The sequence below is a fragment of the Caretta caretta genome, chromosome 15 (assembly GCF_965140235.1).
Source record: "Caretta caretta isolate rCarCar2 chromosome 15, rCarCar1.hap1, whole genome shotgun sequence".
NCBI lineage: Eukaryota > Metazoa > Chordata > Testudines > Cheloniidae > Caretta > Caretta caretta.
This window is the reverse complement of record NC_134220.1, coordinates 33124060-33144373: the sequence shown is the minus strand read 5'-3', so window position 1 is coordinate 33144373 and position 20314 is coordinate 33124060. Positions and strand designations below refer to the sequence as shown.

At 43.0% G+C, this 20314-nt stretch overlaps 1 protein-coding gene across 4 annotated transcripts in view; it reads left to right on the top strand.

Annotated features, from left to right (window-relative positions):
• TTC28 (tetratricopeptide repeat domain 28) overlaps nt 1-20314 on the top strand; it is a 516699-nt gene that overhangs the window by 139241 nt on the left and 357144 nt on the right. The window lies entirely within an intron of this gene.

The window sequence follows — 20314 nt, the reverse complement described above, 5'->3', positions numbered from 1 at the left end:
GTGAAATAGTGTTTCCTAATATCCAATCTAGACCTCCTCCACTGTAACTTGAGACCATTGCTCCTTGTTCTGTCATCTGCCACCACTGAGATCAGCCTCACTCCATCCTCTTTGGAACCCCCCTTCAGGTAGTTGAAGGCTGCTATCAGATCTCCCCTCACTCTTCTCTTCTGCAGACTAAACAAGTCCAATTCCCTCAGCCTCTCCTCATAAGTCATGAACCCCAGCGCCCTGATCATTTTCGTTGCCCTCTGCTGGATTCTCTCCAATTTGTCCACATCCTTTCTATAGTTGCGGGCCCAAAACTGGACGCAGTACTCCAGATGTGGCCTCACCAATGCCAAATAGAGGGGAATAATTACTTGCCTTGATCTGCTGGCAATGCTCCTACTAATGCAGCCTAGTATGCCGTTAGTCATCTTGGCAACGAGGGCACACTGCTGACTCTCACCCAGCTTCTCATCCCCTGTAATCCCCAGGTCCTTTTCTGCAGAACTGCTGCTTAGCCAGTTGGTCCCCAACCTGTAGTGGTGCATGGGATTCTTCTGTCCTAAGCGCCGGACTCTATATGTGCCCTTTTTGAACCTCAGCACATTTCTTTTGGCCCAATCCTCCAATTTGTCTAGGTTCAATGATACTATCTCTACCCTCCAGCATATCTGCCTTTCCCCCCTGCATAGTGTCATCTGCAAACTTGCTGAGGGTGCAATTAATGCCATCATCCAGATCATTAATAAAGATATTGAACAAAACCGGCCCCAGGACCGACCCCTGGGGCACTCTGCTTGATACCGGCTGCCAACTAGATATCAAGCCGTTGATTACCACTTGTTGAGCCTGACAATCTAGCTAGCTTTCTGTCCACCTTATAGTCCATTCATCTAATCCATACTTTTTTAACTTACTGACAGGAATACTGTGGGAGACCGTATCAAAAGCTTTGCTAAAGTCTAGATGTATCATGTCCACCGCTTTCCCAATATCCACAGAGCTAGTTATCGCATCATAGAAGGCAATCAGGTTGATCAGGCATGACTTGACATTGGTGAATCCATGTTGACTGTTCCTGGTCACCTTCCTCTCCTCCAAGTGCTTCAAAATGGTTTCCTTGAGGACCCGCTACCAGTGGTGAGCTGGAGCCGGTTCACACTAGTTCGCTGGAACCGATTGTTAAATTTAGAAGCCCTTTTAGCAGGCGGCGGCTTTGCACTCAGGCCCGCAGAGGCGGAGCTGAGGGGAGCTGGGGCGGGTAGAGGGGGGGCACAGCAGGTAACCCCGGGAGGAGGTGTGCGCCTCCACCTCCCTGGGCCTGAGCACGAAGCCACTGCCTGCTTCTCAGCCTTCCCAGGCTTCCCACGCGAACAGCTGATTTGTGGGAAGGTGGGGGGAGAAGCAGAGCAGGGCAGAGCATAACTCAGGGGTGGAGGCGGAGCAGAGGTGAGCTGGGGCTGGGCTTGGGGCGGGGAGCTGCCGGTGGGTGCTCTGCACCCACCAAATTTTCTCCACGGAGTCGGTTGCTCCCCCCGCTCCCCTCCTTAGCTTCGCTACCCCGCCCCTAGGAGCCAGAGGGACCTGCCGGATGCTTCCCAGGAGTGGTCCCAGGTAAGTCCTACCGGCACTCCCCACCTCACCCCCCGGCAGGTCCCTCCGCCTCTTAGGGGCGGGGCGAGGTGGGCAGGCACCCACTGTGGTGGCCCATGAGACCCTCCTGCCCGGTTCCAGGGGTAGTCAGGGGACAGGGGTCCCAAGGTTGCATCAAGGAATGCAGGGGTTTGGATGGGGCAGGAGTCCTGGGGGCCGGGGGTGGGTCACGACCCCCTCGTGGGGTGAGGAGGGAACTGGTTGTTAAGATTTTGGCAGCTCATCACTGCCCGTTACGTGATTTTTCCAGGGACTGAGGTGAGGCTGACAGGTCTGTAGTTTCCAATAGTCTTTGGAAGATAATGGCCAATGGCTCTGCAATCACGTCAGCCAATTCCCTCAGCATCCTCAGATGCATTAGATCTGTATTTGTTTAATGTTCTCTGGGCATATTCCTAAAAATGCAGTGCATGTTTGAGAAGCCATCACTGTGCTTTAGTGAGTCTTGTTGCAGACTCATTTGAGGCTCTGCTGCCAGGTAAGTGGCGCACCAATGGAGCTGTGCAGGGCTGCATATAATGGACTATTGCCAGAGCAGTTCTTGTTAGCAACAATTTGAGTATTGTTTTGATCAATGTAATTTGAATGGAACTATACCTCACTATATCCAAATGCAAATCCTTGCTTGGAATGACAAATCCCATGTAGATTTTTTGGGCAGTCACACAGAATTCAGCATTCTTGCACAGTTTTTGCTACCCCGTTAAATTTATTTGAATCATATACTTAATAGCGAGTGTTAGGATATAGATATTCAGGCCTGTCTGTAAAGGCCTCTACTCTAAGAATTTAGGTGTATTCTTATCACTTGGCTAGTGATAGAGGTATAAAAGAAAGAAAGAATCAAAACCACTGTCTGCCAGTGTAAGGGCCTTCTCTTACTGTGACAGTTTGTGGCCCTGTGCTTAGGCTCAGGCCTTTGGCTAAGCAGCAGAGGCAGCCATAAGCTGGGAAGCGAAGGGTCACATCCTCACATTCCAAACTAGTCACATTGAAATAAGGTGCTATTGGGCTGTTAGGCACTATCAGGACAGGATTGTATTCCTATCACCTCCAGAGAAAGGGAAGTGCCTAGAAAATGTAAAAGGAAACTTAGTTTGATAGCATCCTGTCTGGCAAGAACTCACTTATCAATAGCTGGGATGTGAAATCCTCACTTCTGTATTGTTTTGTCATTATAGTTCCCACTTTGCTGTTGTTTGTCTGTATAATCTCTGTCTGGTTCTGTGATTGTTCCTGTCTGCTGTATAATTAATTTTGCTGGGTGTAAACTAATTGAGGTGGTGGGATATAATTGGTTACATAATCATGTTACAATATGTTAGGATTGGTTAGTTAAATTTCAGGAAAATGATTGGTTAAGGTATAGCTAAGCAGAACTCAAGTTTTACTATATAATCTGTAGTCAATGAGGAAGTGACTGGGTGTGGGAGGGGGTGGGCATGTGGGTGTGTGAGATGGGAACAGGGAATGGGGGTAAGAAAATTGGAATCATGTTTTGCTAAAGGGGGAAATGGGAACAGGGAATGGGAGTAAGGAAGTTGGAATCATGTTTGGCTAAGGGTAGGAATGGGAACAGGGACACAGGTGTAAGGCTCTGTGGTGTCAGAGCTGGGAAGGAGGATACTAAGGAAGGAAACTGGAATCATGCTTGCTGGAAGTTCACCCCAATAAACATCGAATTGTTTGCACCTTTGGACTTCGGGTATTGTTGCTCTCTGTTCATGCGAGAAGGACCAGGGAAGTAAGTGGATGAAGGAATAAGCCCCCTAACAGCGAGCCATAAACCCAGTTTCTCTCTCCAGTGATCACAGGATAACTATATGTTATGCAATTTCTATAACTCAGCATTGCTAGAGAATCCTAATGCAGTCATGAGAAATACTTTGGAAGGGACCTTGCTCCTAGTACCATGGAATGAGCTGTCAGTAGGAGAGCAGGGTGTAAGGAAACCAAGACTTGAGAATCATGTAAAACTTTCCTGTTTTTGAGTGCATGGCAACCTCTAGGCACAACATAGAACTCACAAGTTCAAACAAGTAAAAATGGCAAATTCTCTCATACGCTTATCCTTGTAGAAGTTACAATAGCCCACGTGTCCAATAGATGTATGATCTGTGCCATATATGAACTTGCTGTTCATTTACAGCCAGCAGTGAGGAGGATAAACTGGTTGTTTCAATAGAATTTGAATCCTACATACTTAGTCAAAGTAACCCGTTCTCTTTACTTCAAGTCCTTAGAAAATGCAAGGAAACTACTTTAGTAAGAGCTTTAGAAGTACCTGTGATTCAGTTTTACTTCTCTTATTTGCTTGTGTTGATAGATGTGTGTACAACAGGGTATCCAGTCCTTATTTTATTTAAGCACTAAGAGTGTGCTTCTATCCACCTGCTTCAGTTGTGTCATGAACACTTTGTAACACAAAGGTCTAAAGAAGAAAGATTCTGAGTCGTGTCAGAAGCATACAGAGCAGATTGAACTGAATTTCAGAAATTCAGAGTGCACTAGTGGTCCCAGTGACCCCCTGGAAAAGATGCCAGTGCAAAGTGCAGCAGATGGATCTTGCTTGCCAATTTACTGATGTTATTAAGACATAAAACTGAAAGGGAACTCCTGGGTCATTGAGTCCAGTCCCCTGTTGTTGCAGGCCACAACATCATATATACCTTTTTACAAATTTATTAAGCTGCATCTTAAAACCAGTTAGGTTTCTGGCCCTCACTGGAAGGCTGTTCAAGAACCTCAGTCCTTGGATGGTTAGAAACCTTCTTCTAATTTTCAGCCTAAATTTTTTCATGGCCAGTTTGTACCTATTTGCTCTTATGCCAACATTGTTCTTTAGTTTAAACAGTTCTTTTCTCTCCCTAGTGTTTACCCCCTGCTCTATTGATAGAGCAGTCACATCCCCTCTCAGTCTTCATTTTGCTAGGCTAAGCAAGCAGACTTTTTGGGCTCCCCTTATAAGATAGGTTCTCCATTCCCCTGAACATCCTAGTAGCCCTTCTCTGGACCTATTCTAATTTGAATTTCTTGAACCTGGGTGACTAGAATTGTAAGTATTCCAGATGAGGTCTTATCAGTGCTTCGTACAATGTTTCACTATATCTACTGGTAATACTTCTCCTGATGCAGCCTAGAAACACGTGCCCTTTTTGTGGTTGAATCACATTGGTGGCTCATAGTCACCCTGTGATTGACTTATACACCCAGTTCTTTCACCACCTTGGTCATTTCTAATTTATGAACCCCCAGCTTATAGCAGAAAGTCTTATTAGTTACCTAGGTGAATGACCTTGCACTTTGTACTATTAAATTTCATCCTATACCTGTTATTCCTGTCTTGTATAATAATCCATCTTCCTCTGTATTGATGTCTCCCAACTTCGTGTCATTAGCAAATTTCTTTAGCACCCTCCTACTTTTTGTGCCAAGGTCATTAATTAAAGTATTAAATAAGGTTGGACCCTAGACCAATCCAAGGAAGACAAGTTTGGTTTTCAAAAACTTGAGTTTTATCCAGGTAGCAAAATGCAAATGTCATCTATAAATACATTCTCTTATGTTTTCTAGACATTAAATAATGAAACTAGCAGTTGGAAGAGCTTCTGGGTTGCAGAAAGTTTCACACCGAAGCTCACTGTGCCGTCTCTGCTTTTGCTGTTAGAGGACTCGGCCAGCTTTCTTTTAACTGGTATTACACAGATGGTGGTTGGTCCACTTGCAGCAGTGCCTAGTGCCATTTGAAGGTCCCTTTCTGTCGCAGGTATTCTGAGACTGGTGTGCCCTAAACAATACATTTGACTTATGAGGAGAGGCTGAGGGAACTGGGATTGTTTGGTCTGCGGAAGAGAAGAATGAGAGGGGATTTGATAGCTGCTTTCAACTACCTGAAAGGGGGTTCCAAAGAGGATGGATCTAGGCTGTTCTCAGTGGTAGCTGATGACAGAATAAGGAGTAATGGTATCAAGTTGCAGTGGGGGAGGTTTAGGTTGGATATTAGGAAAAACTTTTTCACTATGAGGGTGGTGAAACACTGGAATGCGTTACCTAGGGAGGTGGTGGAATCTCCTTCCTTAGAAGTTTTTAAGGTCATGCTTGACAAAGCCCTGGCTGGGATGATTTAGTTGGGGATTGGTCCTGCTTTGAGCAGGGGGTTGAACTAGATGACCTCCTGAGGTCCCTTCCAACCCTGATATTCTATGATTCTATGTGCCCAGTGGCATTGTTTGTTAAATCTGCATTTGATTATAGAGAGTGGCAGCATTCCCTACATTTAGGTTGCCTAACTCTTTCCGATATAAAAAATACTTCTGACCTTTTTTGAAGTGCTCCAACACCTCCTTACTTTCAGACAGTACAGTTACTCCTGCATTGTAACCATATGTTAAATGTCCACTAGTAGCTGGTCCCAACTTTCTCGTGCTGCCATCTAATCTAGTTAGTCCTAATCTAGTTAGCTCAAGTAGTAGAGGTCTGTGCTTAGGGTTCAAACCAAATCATGCTGGTGCATGATTGGTGGAGAGGGATTATTATAGTTGCACATAATGGGTCTTTAAGATTGTATCAAAAGGGATATGGAATCAAGGTTACATGGATTTAAATCTGAGATCTACTAATTTTTGAGTGTTTTGAATTTGCCACAAAACAACTTTATTTTTTATGTAATCTTACCTAAATAATGAAAAATGTAATGTATAATAATCAGAAAGGAGAGAATCAAATATACTTAATATTACGCCTGGGCTGAGCTACACACTCACGTTAGAATTATACAGATTTCCTTAGCTGGCTGTTGGATTTTCAGGCTCTGGAACTGTTAGGGACCTTTAACTCTCCTTGATGTTTTCCTTAGATGGTGTTTTTATTGTTTATTAAACAATACATTTGTCAATAGACAAATATTCAGAGGGGAATAATCTATAGCGCTCAGATTTTCCACTTCAGTCCTCAGTTAAGGTTGGGGGGAGAGGGGAAGGGGGTGAGTTGGGAGAAACAAACGATTAGATAAATCTTACTCTTAATTAAGGTACCTCCTGCTTCCCCTCAGGCCAAGATACAGATGATCCAGAAAATAAACACCATCTTTCAAAGAAAGCCTCATGTTAACCAGTGCATATAATCTAAAACAGTTTTTAAAAGTGTGTTTCATAGAAGTATGAAATTCAAAAGGAAGAATGTCCTGGCTTATATTGGGATTATACGAAGTAATGACTGCAGAAAAGAAAAGGAGTACTTGTGGCACCTTAGAGACTAACCAATTTATTTGAGCATGAGCTTTCGTGAGCTACAGCTCACTTCATCAGAGCTCACGAAAGCTCATGCTCAAATAAATTGGTTAGTCTCTAAGGTGCCACAAGTACTCCTTTTCTTTTTGCGAATACAGACTAACACGGCTGTTCCTCTGAAACCTGACTGCAGAAAAGTATTTGTAAACCCATGATATCAGACTAAACTAATTAGTAGTCTGGTAGAACAACATTTTCATTTCATCCCTATCAACCTCTTCTCTTCACCCCTACCCCCCACCTCACAATTCCAGCCGATGTGGTATCCAGTAAAAAATTCACTTCATCATTGTCCAAGAAAATATATTTTCCCCAACCAATTTAACATTTTTCCTGGAGAAAAACACTGCCACCTCAACCTCAGTCAAAACAGAACTAAGTTTTCAGTAACACTCTCTGTTTTCTTCTTTGGTAAGTTTCCTATGCCAAATACAGGAATGTGAGAACACTAAGTCCTAAATATGTTGCTCTTCTTTGTTTTGATGAATTTTCAATAAGAACTGATTAAATGTTACAGGAGAGTATAAGAAGTTGCGTATGCTTCCTGATTTGGGTTCTTAATAGTTTGTCCAGGGATTCTTGTTAGTTTTGTATATTTCTAATAGTAGAAAACCTTTTCTTCTAAGGCAGTCTCAATTGTAACCTGGACATAATCAGTCATTTCTGGCAAAATAGGTGTTCTACAATCGTGAGAATTTTTAAATTAAATTTCAGGTTGTTCCTTCAGCATCTTAACTCTCTTTATCTAGCACCCAGTTGTCCTTGTAAGGGGCAGAAAAATGACTTTGTACGATTATTTGCCTGTAAAATGTTGTTTAGTATTTAGTTTGTAGTTCCTCTATACAGAAATAAAAGGAAAAGGAGTACTTGTGGCACCTTAGAGACTAACCAATTTATTTGAGCATAAGCTTTCGTGAGCTACAGATCACTTCATTGGATGCAAGCATGATGAAGTGAGCTGTAGCTCATGAAAGCTTATGCTCAAATAAATTGGTTAGTCTCTAAGGTGCCACAAGTACTCCTTTTCTTTTTGCGGATACAGACTAACACGGCTGCTCCTCTGAAACCTATACAGAAGTAGTGTCCACTTCTGTAAGTCCGGCTGTGTATGTATCAAGCTTAATTTCTGGAGCCCTGTGTGCAAGGGGTTGCAAGGCAATTGTATGTGTCACTCTTTGCTTTTTACCCGTGTCTGCTGTGAATGGGAGCTGGCATCTGAGGTTACACTTAATTTTGGGTTAGAATGGCATCTCCAGGACATTGACATGTTGCTTTGCTACATTTTGTTACAGGGCTGTCGATTAATCACAGTTAATTCCTACAATTAACTCAAAAAAATTAATCACGATTTTAAAAAGTAATCACGATTAATTGCACTGTTAAACAATAGAATACAAATTGAAATCTATTAAATACATTGGATGTTTTTCTACATTTTCAAATATCTCTTCAGTTACAACACAGAATATAAAGTGTACAGTTCTCACTTTATATTGTTTTTTATTACAGATATTTGCACTGTAAAATGTTAAATAAAAGAAATAGTATTTTTCAGTTAACCTCATACAAGTACTATAGTGCAATCTCTTTATCATGAAAGTGCAACTTACAAATGTATTTACTTGGTTACATAACTGCACTCAAAAACAAAACAATGTAAAACTTTAGAGCCTGCAAGTCCACTCAGTCCTACTTCTTGTTCAGCCAATCGCTAAGAGAAACAAGTTTGTTTACATTTACAGGAGATAATGCTGCCCACTTCTTAATTACAGTGTCACCTCAAAGTAAGAACAGGCGTTCGCATGGCACTATTGTAGCTGCCATAGCAAGATATTTACATGCCAGATGCACTAAAGATTCATATGCCTCTTCATGCTTTGGCCGTTGTTCCAGAGAACATACTTCATACTGATGATGCTCGTTAAAAAAAATATGCGTTACTTACATTTGTGACTGAACTCCTTGGGGGAGAATTGTATGTCTCCTATTTTACCCACTTTCTACCATATATTTCATGTTAAAGCGGTCTCAGATGATGACCCAGCACATGTTGTTCATTTTAAGAACACTTTCACTGCAAATTTGACAAAATGTAAAGAAGATACCAATGTGAAATTTCTAAAAATAGCTACAGCACTCAACCTAGGGTTTAAGAATCTGAAATGCCTTCCAAAATCTGGTTTCAGTATGCATCCGATGAAGTGAGCTGTAGCTCACGAAAGCTTATGCTCAAATAAATTGGTTAGTCTCTAAGTTGCCACAAGTACTCCTTTTCTTTTTCCAAAATCTGAGAGAGATGAGGTGTGGAGCATGCTTTTAGAAGTCGTAAAAGAGCAACACACTCTGATGAGGAAACCACAGAACCAAACCACCAAAAAAGAAAATCAACCTTCTGCTGGTGGCATCTGACTCAGATGATGAAAATGAACATGCATCATTCCACTCTGCTTTGGATCATTATCAAGCAGAACCTGTCATCAGCATGGATGCATGTATTCTGGAATGGTGGTTGAAGCATCAAAGGACATATGAATCTTTAGCACATCTGGCATGTAAATATCTTCAACACCAGTTACAACAGTGCCATGTGAATGCCTGTTCTCACTTTCAGGTGACATTGTAAACAAGAAGCAGGCAGCATTATCTTTTGCAAATGTAACCAAACTTGTTTGTCTGAGCATTTGGCTGAACAAGAAGTAGGACTGAGTGGACTTGTAGGCTTGTAGTTTTACGTTGTTTTATTTTTGAATGCAGGGTTTTTTTGTACATAATTTGACATTTGTAAATTCAACTTTCATGATAGAGATTGCACTACAGTACTTGTATTAGGTGAATTGAAAAATACAATTTCTTTTGTTTTTTACAGTGCCAATATTTGTATAAAAATAAATATGTGAGCACTGTACACTTTGTATTCTGTCAGGTTTCAGAGTAGCAGCCGTGTTAGTCTGTATTCGCAAAAAGAAAAGGAGTACTTGTGGCACCTTAGAGACTAACAAATTTATTTGTATTCTGTGTTGTAACTGAAATCAATATATTTGAAAATGTAGAAAACACCCAAAAATATTTAAATAAATGGTAGTCTATTATTGTTTAACAGCGCGATTAATCACGATTAATTTTTAAAATTGTCTGATTAATCACGATTAATTTTTTAAATTGCCTGACAGCCCTACTTGTTACCCAACCATTCTCAACTCCAACAAACAGAGTGGAGAGAAAGAAGAGGAACATGGAGAGTGAAGAGAAATCTAAGGTTTTGTAAAACATGTTAGGATCATTTTAAAAAGGTTTTTTTTAGTAAAGAGTAATCCCATAGGGCTACATTCTGAGAAGTAGAGCACCTGCAACTCCCCTTGACTTCTCAGTTGCTCAGAATACCTTAGGATATGGCTCAAGGAATGCAGTAAAACCCCAGTTTTCTGCAGTAATTACCCACATGAGAGAAAATAATGTATTTCTCATTGGTGTCTTGTATTGCATTATGTTATGCAATTACTTGAAAATAGGTCTGACAGTAAATTAAATACACTTTACATGTTACATTGGCCAGAACAACATATTTAAAATCTATAATGTCAACCATTGAAAAATGAGCTCTAGCAAGGTAGAAAGAAGCATTTGAGAGCAGGCACCAGTGCTTAATTTGTGCCAGGGCAGAGTTCTGATACCTCTAGGCTTGGCAGTTCATGGCACTGGCACCTCTGGGCTTGCTGTGTCAGTTGTGAAAGTAAAAAAAATTCCTTCAGCCTTGGCACCTCTTTCATTACAAATTAAGCACTGGCAGGCATTTGCATAACACTATTTGGAAGTAGAAGAGAGCACCATGTGTTAGCAGTACAGTGTCAGGGCAGGGAATAGAATGGCATGCAGGACAGTAATTACTTTCTTGGGAGAGCAGCTGGTGTCAAACTGGTTGCGCCATGATTGACAAACAGCAAGTTGTATAATAGAAGAGTCCAGCCATTAACCTCTCCATCATTGTGCTGTATTGTCTGACTCATAGCTTTGGGAGGAGAGACCTGCTGAATCTGAATGTCATGGATCAGTCTGTAAACTCTACTTTTATTCAGGTTAAAATGACATTTCAATTCTTCTAACACTTGACATAATGTGACTTGATCTCTCTTCCTGCCCGTTGCTCCCATCTCTGCATCCACCAGGGATCTACTCAATTGGTCTTGGATATAACCAAGCTTTCTAGATATTATATTTAGATTTGGATCATTTAAGACCCTATGGGAGTTAGATGCCCAACTCCCATGTAATGGGTGTTGAGCATCTAACTTTCACAGGCTCTTTTGAAAATCACAGCCTTATTCAATGGCCCTCCAATATTATATATGGATGTCAGGGTGTGTGTGTGTGTGTGTGTGTTCCACATATGATAAATATGTATGAATGCTAGTATATTTTGAATCTCTTTGATTGATCATATATTTGCTGAACTATCCAGGTAAATTCACTGGATAGTACATAGGTTCTCAGTACTTTGTTATTTTTATGATGCTAAGCAGAAGTTGTGTCCTTGCAGGCACTGACTAGAGGGAATGTTGTTGTATGTCTAATATCTGTATCCATCTGCAGTTGGTGTCTGTTGCTTACAGAGTGTCTGCAGCCTTCAGGATTCCCACAAAATGATCCATGGGCTGAAGGAATGTATGCTTTTCTGTTTTTGACGACATCTGTTTTCATTCTTAAATGTATATTTTTAAAGAAATGGCAATGGTTCTAGCCCTTAAAGCACAAGTCTTGTAGCATGGCTGGGGTTGCTTGGCAACCAGAAAAAGAGCAGGGAGGAAGGGAGAACCAGAAGCTTCGGAATGAATTAACAAAAGCACCTGCTGTGGAGATATGTGATGTGGGTCGGGGGAATCACACCCCACCATAGGCCTGCAGCAGCCAGGGATGATTCCTGGAGTATTAGATGGAGACTGTGACAGGATCACAATTTTCTTCTGATTTAGCCACAATAGTAAAAACTAATTATTTCTAGAGTTCTCCTTCGTGAATCCCCCCCCACGTCCCTGACAGCGCTCCCCATTTGTTCTCTGCTTTCAGTCCTTGTTGATGGCTCCACAGCGTAGCTGCCAGTTTTTTGGAACCAATCAATGTTGGTGTTTAATGGGCTAGAAGCATGTTACGGGTCACATGATGCTTTCCCTTTCCCACGTTCCTCACTGCATAGGGAGCAGGAGAACTGGGATGGGAATTGAAGCTAATTCTTCCTCAGGCTTTTAACTTAATCACCTAAACTTATGTGGTAGGAAAGATCATATAGAAAACTGAGCTTCACAATAGCATTCTGACATTGCCTTAAAGCAGTTCCTTTCAATAGTTGGAAATCAAAGTCAGCAAACGAGAATTTGTGGACATTAATTCTATTTTAAGGGCAGAAAACCCAAATTCTTGTGTAACCCTTCTGCCCGTCACAGTTGGCAGCAACAAGGGCTGGGTTCAGTATCTAGGGGTTCCATTCTAATAACACAATGCAAACCGACTCGAGGCCCCACCCAGTGATCTGGGACAAATATATACCACTCCCACTGGGCGCCTCCAAGAGGCAATACTTCCCCTCTTGCAAGCACAGAGTCTGAGTGTAGCAAAGCATTTTAATAACAGAGAGAAACAATGTGGCATTATGTTGGGGAAACACCACCAACAGGATTCCTAACACAACCCGTGAGCAAAAAACCCATCCCAAGCAAATTGGGGCATGTCCTTTCCCTTTGATTCTTGAGTCCAGCAACCCAAAGTCCCAAAAGTCCAACACCCCAAAAGTGTCTCTCCCTGGTCAGTGCAGCCCCAGAGTTCAAAAGTTTATCTGCAGAGTTTTACCTCCCAACCTGGGTGGAGATGGGGGAGGGGGGAGGATTAAAGGGCACCTTACGTGGTCCAAAGCCGATTGCCGCACCTCTCCATGGGGCTCCGCTCTGCTCCACTCCACCAGCCGTCCCACGAATCGCTCCGCTTTGCCAGCCGCCCCCATGAGCTGCTCCAGGCATCCCACAAACTGCTCTGCTCTGCCAGCCGTCCCACAAACTGCTCCGCAATATATCTTCAGGCTCCCCCACTACTTAACACAACAGTCAGTGATTTCAGCTCTTAGTAAGTTTAGCTCTTTTGTGATTTCAGCTTGTAGTAGGCGAGCCCTAGTGCTGGTGCACCATTGGCCCAAAATGAATTCAGCTCAGCAGCCTGTAACTAGATTCCTAATGGAATCAAAATTAGCTCTGATATTCCACAGTGGAGAGAGGAGGAAGTGCAATTAACATGTAAGGCCCTCACCATGGGGGCCCATACTACCAGGTATTAATACCTATCCCCAACTTCTCTCTATTCAGTGGGTTTTGGAAGCCATGACCCTTGCCTAGCGAGTGCTGCTTCGTTGATGGTGAGTCCCTCCATCATAACAAAAGGCCAAGTACAGTTCCACTGTCCTTGATTCACATAATCAGGATAATAACAGTTTATTCCTGCCCCAATAACAGAGAAACTGGGACTCCTACAGCAACCAAAGTGACCATCTAGGCAGGGTGGGTGTGCCTATGCAAATGAGATCAGCCCTGGAAGTTCTTTTCCACAACCCACCATGACTCGCCACCAGATGTCAGGGTAGAGCTCATCCTGACTCTGCTTACACTTGTTTGAAAAGCAAAATCTCTTACTACTAGGTATCTCTGTTCTCACACATCTTGATCAGCCTACACGTGTCTCCCTAGCAGCAGAAAAGTGTGCACACCCTGGAAATATGTGGGAAGAGGAGCCTCAACTGATTACAAGTATCATAGCATCCTAATAAATATTGACATGAGGTGAGAGAACCTCCCAAGAGAGCATGGCATAACCAGTTGTTTTTACTAAACTGAATTACGACAGACGTTCCCACTAGCTTCTTTTCTGGGGGAAAATATCAGACTGAGTGAGATGATCCTGAAGGAGGACAGCTGATTGGGAATGAGGCACAAGTCTGGACTGCCTGGGGTTTCTTCCTGTTTAAGCAGAGTCTAGATTGAACAGTTTCAATCATGTATTTTATTTGGATGATATTGTGTCCTTGGTTGGCATTATAGCAGTGACTTGAACTGAATCTGCTTCAGTTATTGGCCTTAGAGATTGACACAGGCCAGGGCCATCCCAAAACAGACTTGTTACAATTGCATGCTCTGCAGTATGCTTTACTTATTATCGTTCTCTTTCCTCTAATCTCTGACTGCTTGTCTGTCTATCTTTAGATTGTTAGCTCCTTGGAGAAGGGCCCATCCTCCTTGAATGTTTGGAAAGGGCTGGACATACAGTGGGCACTAGCACTAATAAACAACAATACAGAAGTTGTAGCATTGGCAGCCAGACCTCGCCCAGCAACCATTGCAGCACAGGGCAGGGTCTCACCAAGCGAGATGGCCTATCAGGCTGAAGACCTGGCGCAATCAGACAGAGAGAGGAGAAGGCTGGCTCAGCTCTTCTCCTGCAAGATGCTGGGCTTGCCTGTCTGTGTACAACTGACAGGATCACTTGGTGATCTGCATGGATCCTCTCTCGGTTCTCATTTCAAAGCTGGGGAGGTGCCAGCTGCCCAATTGTTGGGATTTGAATGGATGGATTGGTGTGAGAGGGTGCTAGATGTAGCACCCTGGTCACTGAAGTTGTTGCAGCACTGGGAAGATGGCAGGCTTAACTGAAGTTAATTAACCAGTTTCCACTGGGGATTACTGACATTTGGGTGGCAATTGCTGGTCTAATGAGGCAATTGATTCAGTAATTAGGAGGATATATTTGGGAGGAACTCGGAAGTAAATAGGTGGGCTCAATGAGTGAGCCAGGAAGAGGACAGAAAGCTGTGTGGAAGTTTACCTATGGTTGTATATTTACGGTTCCTTCTGTTATGCTTCAAAACTGAAGATTAAAAGCACACATGGTGAAAGAGGAACAGCTTATGTGTATCCCTGGCTCTGCGACCACAAGAACAGGCAAGGCAGCAGTGCTCACAGAGTAGGCAGACATGCCACTCTCGCGAATTGATTGCGAGAGTTGCGACTTCTGAGTCAAAAAGCCTCACTCGCAATCTCCTGATAAAACTCTCAAATTTCAGGGTTTTTTTCTCAGCAGCAGTGTATTCCTGAAATGGGTTTCCAGCCAAACAGGAGTTACCCCACCCTAAACAAAGGAATGTGATTTCTCCAGGAGGCAGTTACTTTCAAAGTACTTTGAAAGACAATGAGAATTGATTTACCTATCAGATAAACAAAGCTATCAAGCTAAAACATGGGGGGGAAGAGAAACTTTATCTGAGATATAAGGAAGGGAGTAAGGGCCAAACCTCAAATAAGCAACTGAATCAACTGGGAGAAAAAAAAAATCCTGACATTTGAGAGCTCTAAAAGTGAGGTTTAATTTTACTTAGAAATCCTGTCAGCTGCTCCAGGAATGGATGGGGCTCCAGCTGTCAGTCCCGGGCGGCTGCTCCCCTGCCTGCCTGGGAAGTGAGAGGGGGTCCCTCGCTGCAGCCCCCCCAGGCCTGCGGAGGGTGAAGAACTCTAAGGAGCAGGCATGAGGCTGGGGAGCTGAAGTGAGGCTGATGAGGGGTGGGAGGGCTGTATTGATGGGTTCTGAGCAGATGGGTTGGTGGTGGGAAGGTGAACTGAGGGCGGTAGGGATGGATGGGGAATGAACTGGTGGGTGGTGATAGCGCTCCGGGGTACTGAACTGAGGAGGCTGAATTGAGAGGGGTTAGATGGGGACAGAACTGATGGCGGTCTGCGGGACAAGATTAATTACTGGAAAGGAGATGGACAGATGTGGGACTGAGAGCTCCTGCACCAGGGCCAAAATCCCCTTATCTACTACATGTGAGAAGTGTACAATACAGTTGTCACATGCACACACCTGGGGATGGGCAGGGGGAGCTAAAAAAAATCAAGAGACTGACCTAAAATCACAATATAATCTGTTTTAAAAAGTGATGATTGCTGGGACAATCTTGTGATTTTTGATCTCTTGAAGTTGGCATTACTAGGGTAGGTGAAGGGACACCCTGTGACAACAGGGCAGCAGGTAAGGGTTTGCCTGCCAGCTCCTGAAATGTCATCTGGACTTCTGGAGCAGCAGGGGGTGATAGAAATCACTAAAGGAGAATTTGGAGAAGCAGTCTGCCCAAGTGAGATCAGAAACCCCAAGGGGATTCTTGTTCGGAAATCTTTTCCAAAGAGATTGCTTTTGACCCACATCTTGATTAGATTAAACGTGTCTCCATAGCAGCAGTGAGAGAGCTTGCTGTGGAATGGGAGGGCACGGTCACAATCAGAGGCAGGTTCCAGAACAATATATTTTCTTTTCAGAATCATAAAAGGTCAACGAAATAGCTGAAACTTCTTAAACTAATAACAGGGTCACAATTTAAATCTACAAAACAATCACTTTCCCTGGTAAGACACAGTTATTTAAGGCCTCAAATGAAAACAAAAGTTACAATACATTTTCTTTCCAGTGAACCACAGGAATGAACATGTTGTGCCTGTGAATTATTTATGTAATCGTCTCACAGCAACATTATATTTAAATAATGTAACACTCTGGATGCAAACAGTCACCAGCCAGGAAATTCTGATTTACAACTCAAACCTCCATCCTTAAGCTGCCTTATATGCAGTCCTCACAACCCCTGTTCTAAGGCTCAGTATATATGCAGCAGTTCTTTTGCTATATAAAAAGGAGCTATGCCCCTTTATTTTATTTGTATGTATGTTATTTTAATTTTTTTTTTAATTTTTGCCACCTCTCTTCCCCAGCTCTGTGCTGCTTGTCCCTGCTAGGACTTTGGCTGTCTCTTATTTTGTACAGGGTAGTTCTGTTCCCCCTTCCCTGTCCCTCTCCCTTCCCGCTCCCCCAATATCTATATTCCTACTCCATGGCCACAGAGGACTGGATGGCACTCCCTTTGGAGTCTGCAAATGAAGGCTTAAGGGGTCCTTTGCATTCAATGTGAGGTTCCCTCCTCTGTGGGCTGAGTGCTTAGCTGGCCACTCAGCCCGAGTCCTGTAAATTCTTTCTCTCTCCTGTGTTCATTCTGTCTCCTGCAGAGTGTGGCTCACTGGTGCATCCTGGATGTAGTGTTTTTAAACTGCTCTTTGTCTGAAGTACTTGCACATTCTTGACAAATCACTCATTCTTTCTATGCCTCAGTTCTCTATCTGTGAATTGGGTGTAATAATACTTACTTCTCCCATGTTTTCTATCTTATCCACTTAGACTGAAAGCTTTTTGTGGCAATGACTGCTTCTTACTCTTTGTATGTATAGCTCATAGCCCAGTGTGGTCCCCGCTTCAGATATGGGCAGTAGGTACTACCATAGTACTTCTATATAAATAAAATAATAATAAAGTAATGACAAATTTGTCAGTTAAATTTCTTCCTGTGAAAAATTTAAAACTAGCCTGAAGGAAGCACTAAAACTGACTGTAGGGATGCCAAGGTGTGTGGGAAGGGAGCCCAATAGGACCTAATGGGCCTGCTTTTGTAATTTAAGAAAAAAAAGCTAAACCTTTAGGAAGGTTCCTAGAGATCCAGAATTTGCTCCATGAAAATGGTAGTTTATTAAGTGTTTTCTGTTCACAAAGGTGCCTAAAATGAAAAGAGTGCCCTGGAAATAAGGGGACACATTGGCACAGACATCACGGTCTGCGTCAAACTTCCCTATTGGCCCTAGCAATGATACTTGTGTTGGGATCAGGGCTCTGGGCTGTTAGCTCAGACTTTCCTCCTCTGATGGAGTTTATGCTTCTTGTGGCATTAGTATGTTATGCATGCAGAATTCCATAGTCACTGCAAGATCCCATAGAAGGAGAAACTGGAGTGAAGCTCAGGTTTCAGTAATTAGCATGTGTGGCAAGTAAATGCCTGAAACCCAGGAGAGGAGGGAAGGGATTTTGGTTTCAAGTCTGGGATATTTGACAGTTTTCCCAGTATGAAAGCTCCTCTCCAGAAGTCCTGAGAGGGATGAACTTGTAAACACAGAGCTCTTGTTCTGGGGTTACCAAAGGGGAGGTTCATATGATGGTGGTAATGAGGCATTGTCCATATCTGTATGGCTGGAGAATCTGCACATTGACAGGGCTTCCTGGTTAGTTTGCTGTTTCTTTCTAATCTTCCTTTTTATGTGTAAAGAATGGAGTTTGCCTACTCTTTGGGATTCTGTAAATATGAAGAGTCTGATATTTAGAATGAAGTTTCAGTTGCAACTGAGATGACAGCTGGGTAGTGGGAGCCCCACTGTACTACAAAAGGGTGGGAGGGGCTCTGCACCCTTTTCTTCCTTGGTGATAAAGGGGTTGGGGAAGTTCTCCCATTCAGGATGCCAAAGGGTGGAGTGTAATAACCACATGGTAGATGCCTTCTTTTTTTTTTTTTTTTACCTAGTGGACATTAAATGAATAACATGTCGTCTTGAGAGTCGATGCTTTTTAAAGGAGAAAAAATAGGAGTGGAAGGTGGAGATAGATCTCTTGAAACTGAGGGCCCTGCTGGGAACCAGCCACAAGAACCCCTACTCTCCTTACACTTACACTGAGCAGCTCAGCAGGCAGGATGTAGCTATCTGAACTTGCTTTCTGGTAAGGGACGTGTTGAAATGTGACTGACAGTCAAGAGGTAACACTGCAGCCTTCACAATGAGCAGATTGTGTATCACTCTCTTTCCACGGGTTTCTTTTCACCTCATCATGTTAGACTGCTCTCTCACTTTCCGTTGCTGAAGCATAATGGCTTTAGCAGCATCATGAGTGAGATTTCAGCACGCTATTTTATTTGCCTTGTATAAAAATTCATCCCTGCTCCCTGTATTTTGCCACTTCTATTGCATTGACAGTTTTCCATATTTGCAAAGGTAGTCCTGGCCTATTGGATTTTCCTTTTCTATTTTGTTCCCTGCACTGATAGGCCAAGCGGAACCAGGTACTAATGCTGTAGACCAACGGTTCTCAAACTGTGGGTCGGGACCCCAAAGTGAGTAGTGACCCTGTTTTAATGGGGTCGCCAGGGCTGGTGGTAGACTTGTTAGACTTGAGGCATCAGCCCTGGGTGGTGGGGTTTGGACTGCTTCAAGGTTCGGTCTCCCCCCTGGGGTAATTTTTGTTGTCAGAAGGGGGTCGCAGTGTAATGAAGTTCGAGAACCACTGTTATAAGCCTACCACTCCTCATAATGGGTAGGTCCATGCTTCTCAGAGACTGAAACTTTTTTCTGGATCCACATTTGGCTGACGGAGCTAACGTACAAATTCGAGGGTGTTGGTGGCAGAGCCTTCTCATCATTAGGCCCAAGTCTCTTGATGATAAGCTCATAGGAAATCAGGAATAGTCCTACAGAATGAGAGCAGGGCATGTGCAGAGGAAGAAACCCAGGATTAATTATGAGGAGAACGGAAAAGAGACTAGACAGTTCTGTTCTCTATAATCCTTGTACAGCCTCTAGATATTATTGTCAAAAGCACTTAAAATATTGAGAGATATCACCAATGTTTTCCTTGCCAATTTGTGAATCCAAAACATATCTGAAGTCTTCACCTGGACTGGGCTGAGAACCCAAGGACATTGTAAATTATATTGCACACATTAATTAAGAAATAATAGCCTTGTGTTTAAGGCACTGGTCTGGCACTCAGGAGGTTCCCAGCTCCATTACAAACTCCCTGTTTGACCAAAACCAAGCCACTTCCCCTCTCTATGTCTCAGTTTCCCACTCAATAGAATGGGTACAATAATACTCCCTTTCTCTCATCCTTTTTTTATTTTGTCTACTTAGACTGAAAACTCTCTGGCGAGGGGGTCTCAGTATATTTATGCACAATGTCTAGCATAATGTGGGTCCAGTCTCACAAAAAAATGAAACCGCAGTAGGTCATAACACACTATGGAACTTTTAGGAAGTGGTAACAGGGTCGATACAGCCAATTAGTGTGTGGCAAGTTAGAGTACTCTAGATGTACAGCCCAGTTTTCCATGCACTAACCATCCATGCAGATGTGCCCCGAGTCTCTTCCTGTATGTTCCCATAATGTAGCAAAAATATTTAATGGGGATGCTGTTAGTTAGACAAGTCCTAAGAGTGAACTGAGATACACTGCACAAGAAATAATTTCTCTCTTCCCCGACCTCCCTCCCGTGCTCTCTAATAATTGTCTCAAGTGTCCCTCTTCTCTGGGTCAGGTTTTTGGCTTGTCAAGCTGGTCATGTGTACTTTCATCCAGAACCTCTTTAGTTGCCACCATGATCCCCAGGTTTTCTCTCTAGCAACATGATTTTGCATCCTGTAGCTTGGAGATGCTAGGGTGTTGTTTACCACTGCATACTGAGGATAACATCTCTGCAGTATGCCTGTTGCCTGCAGAAT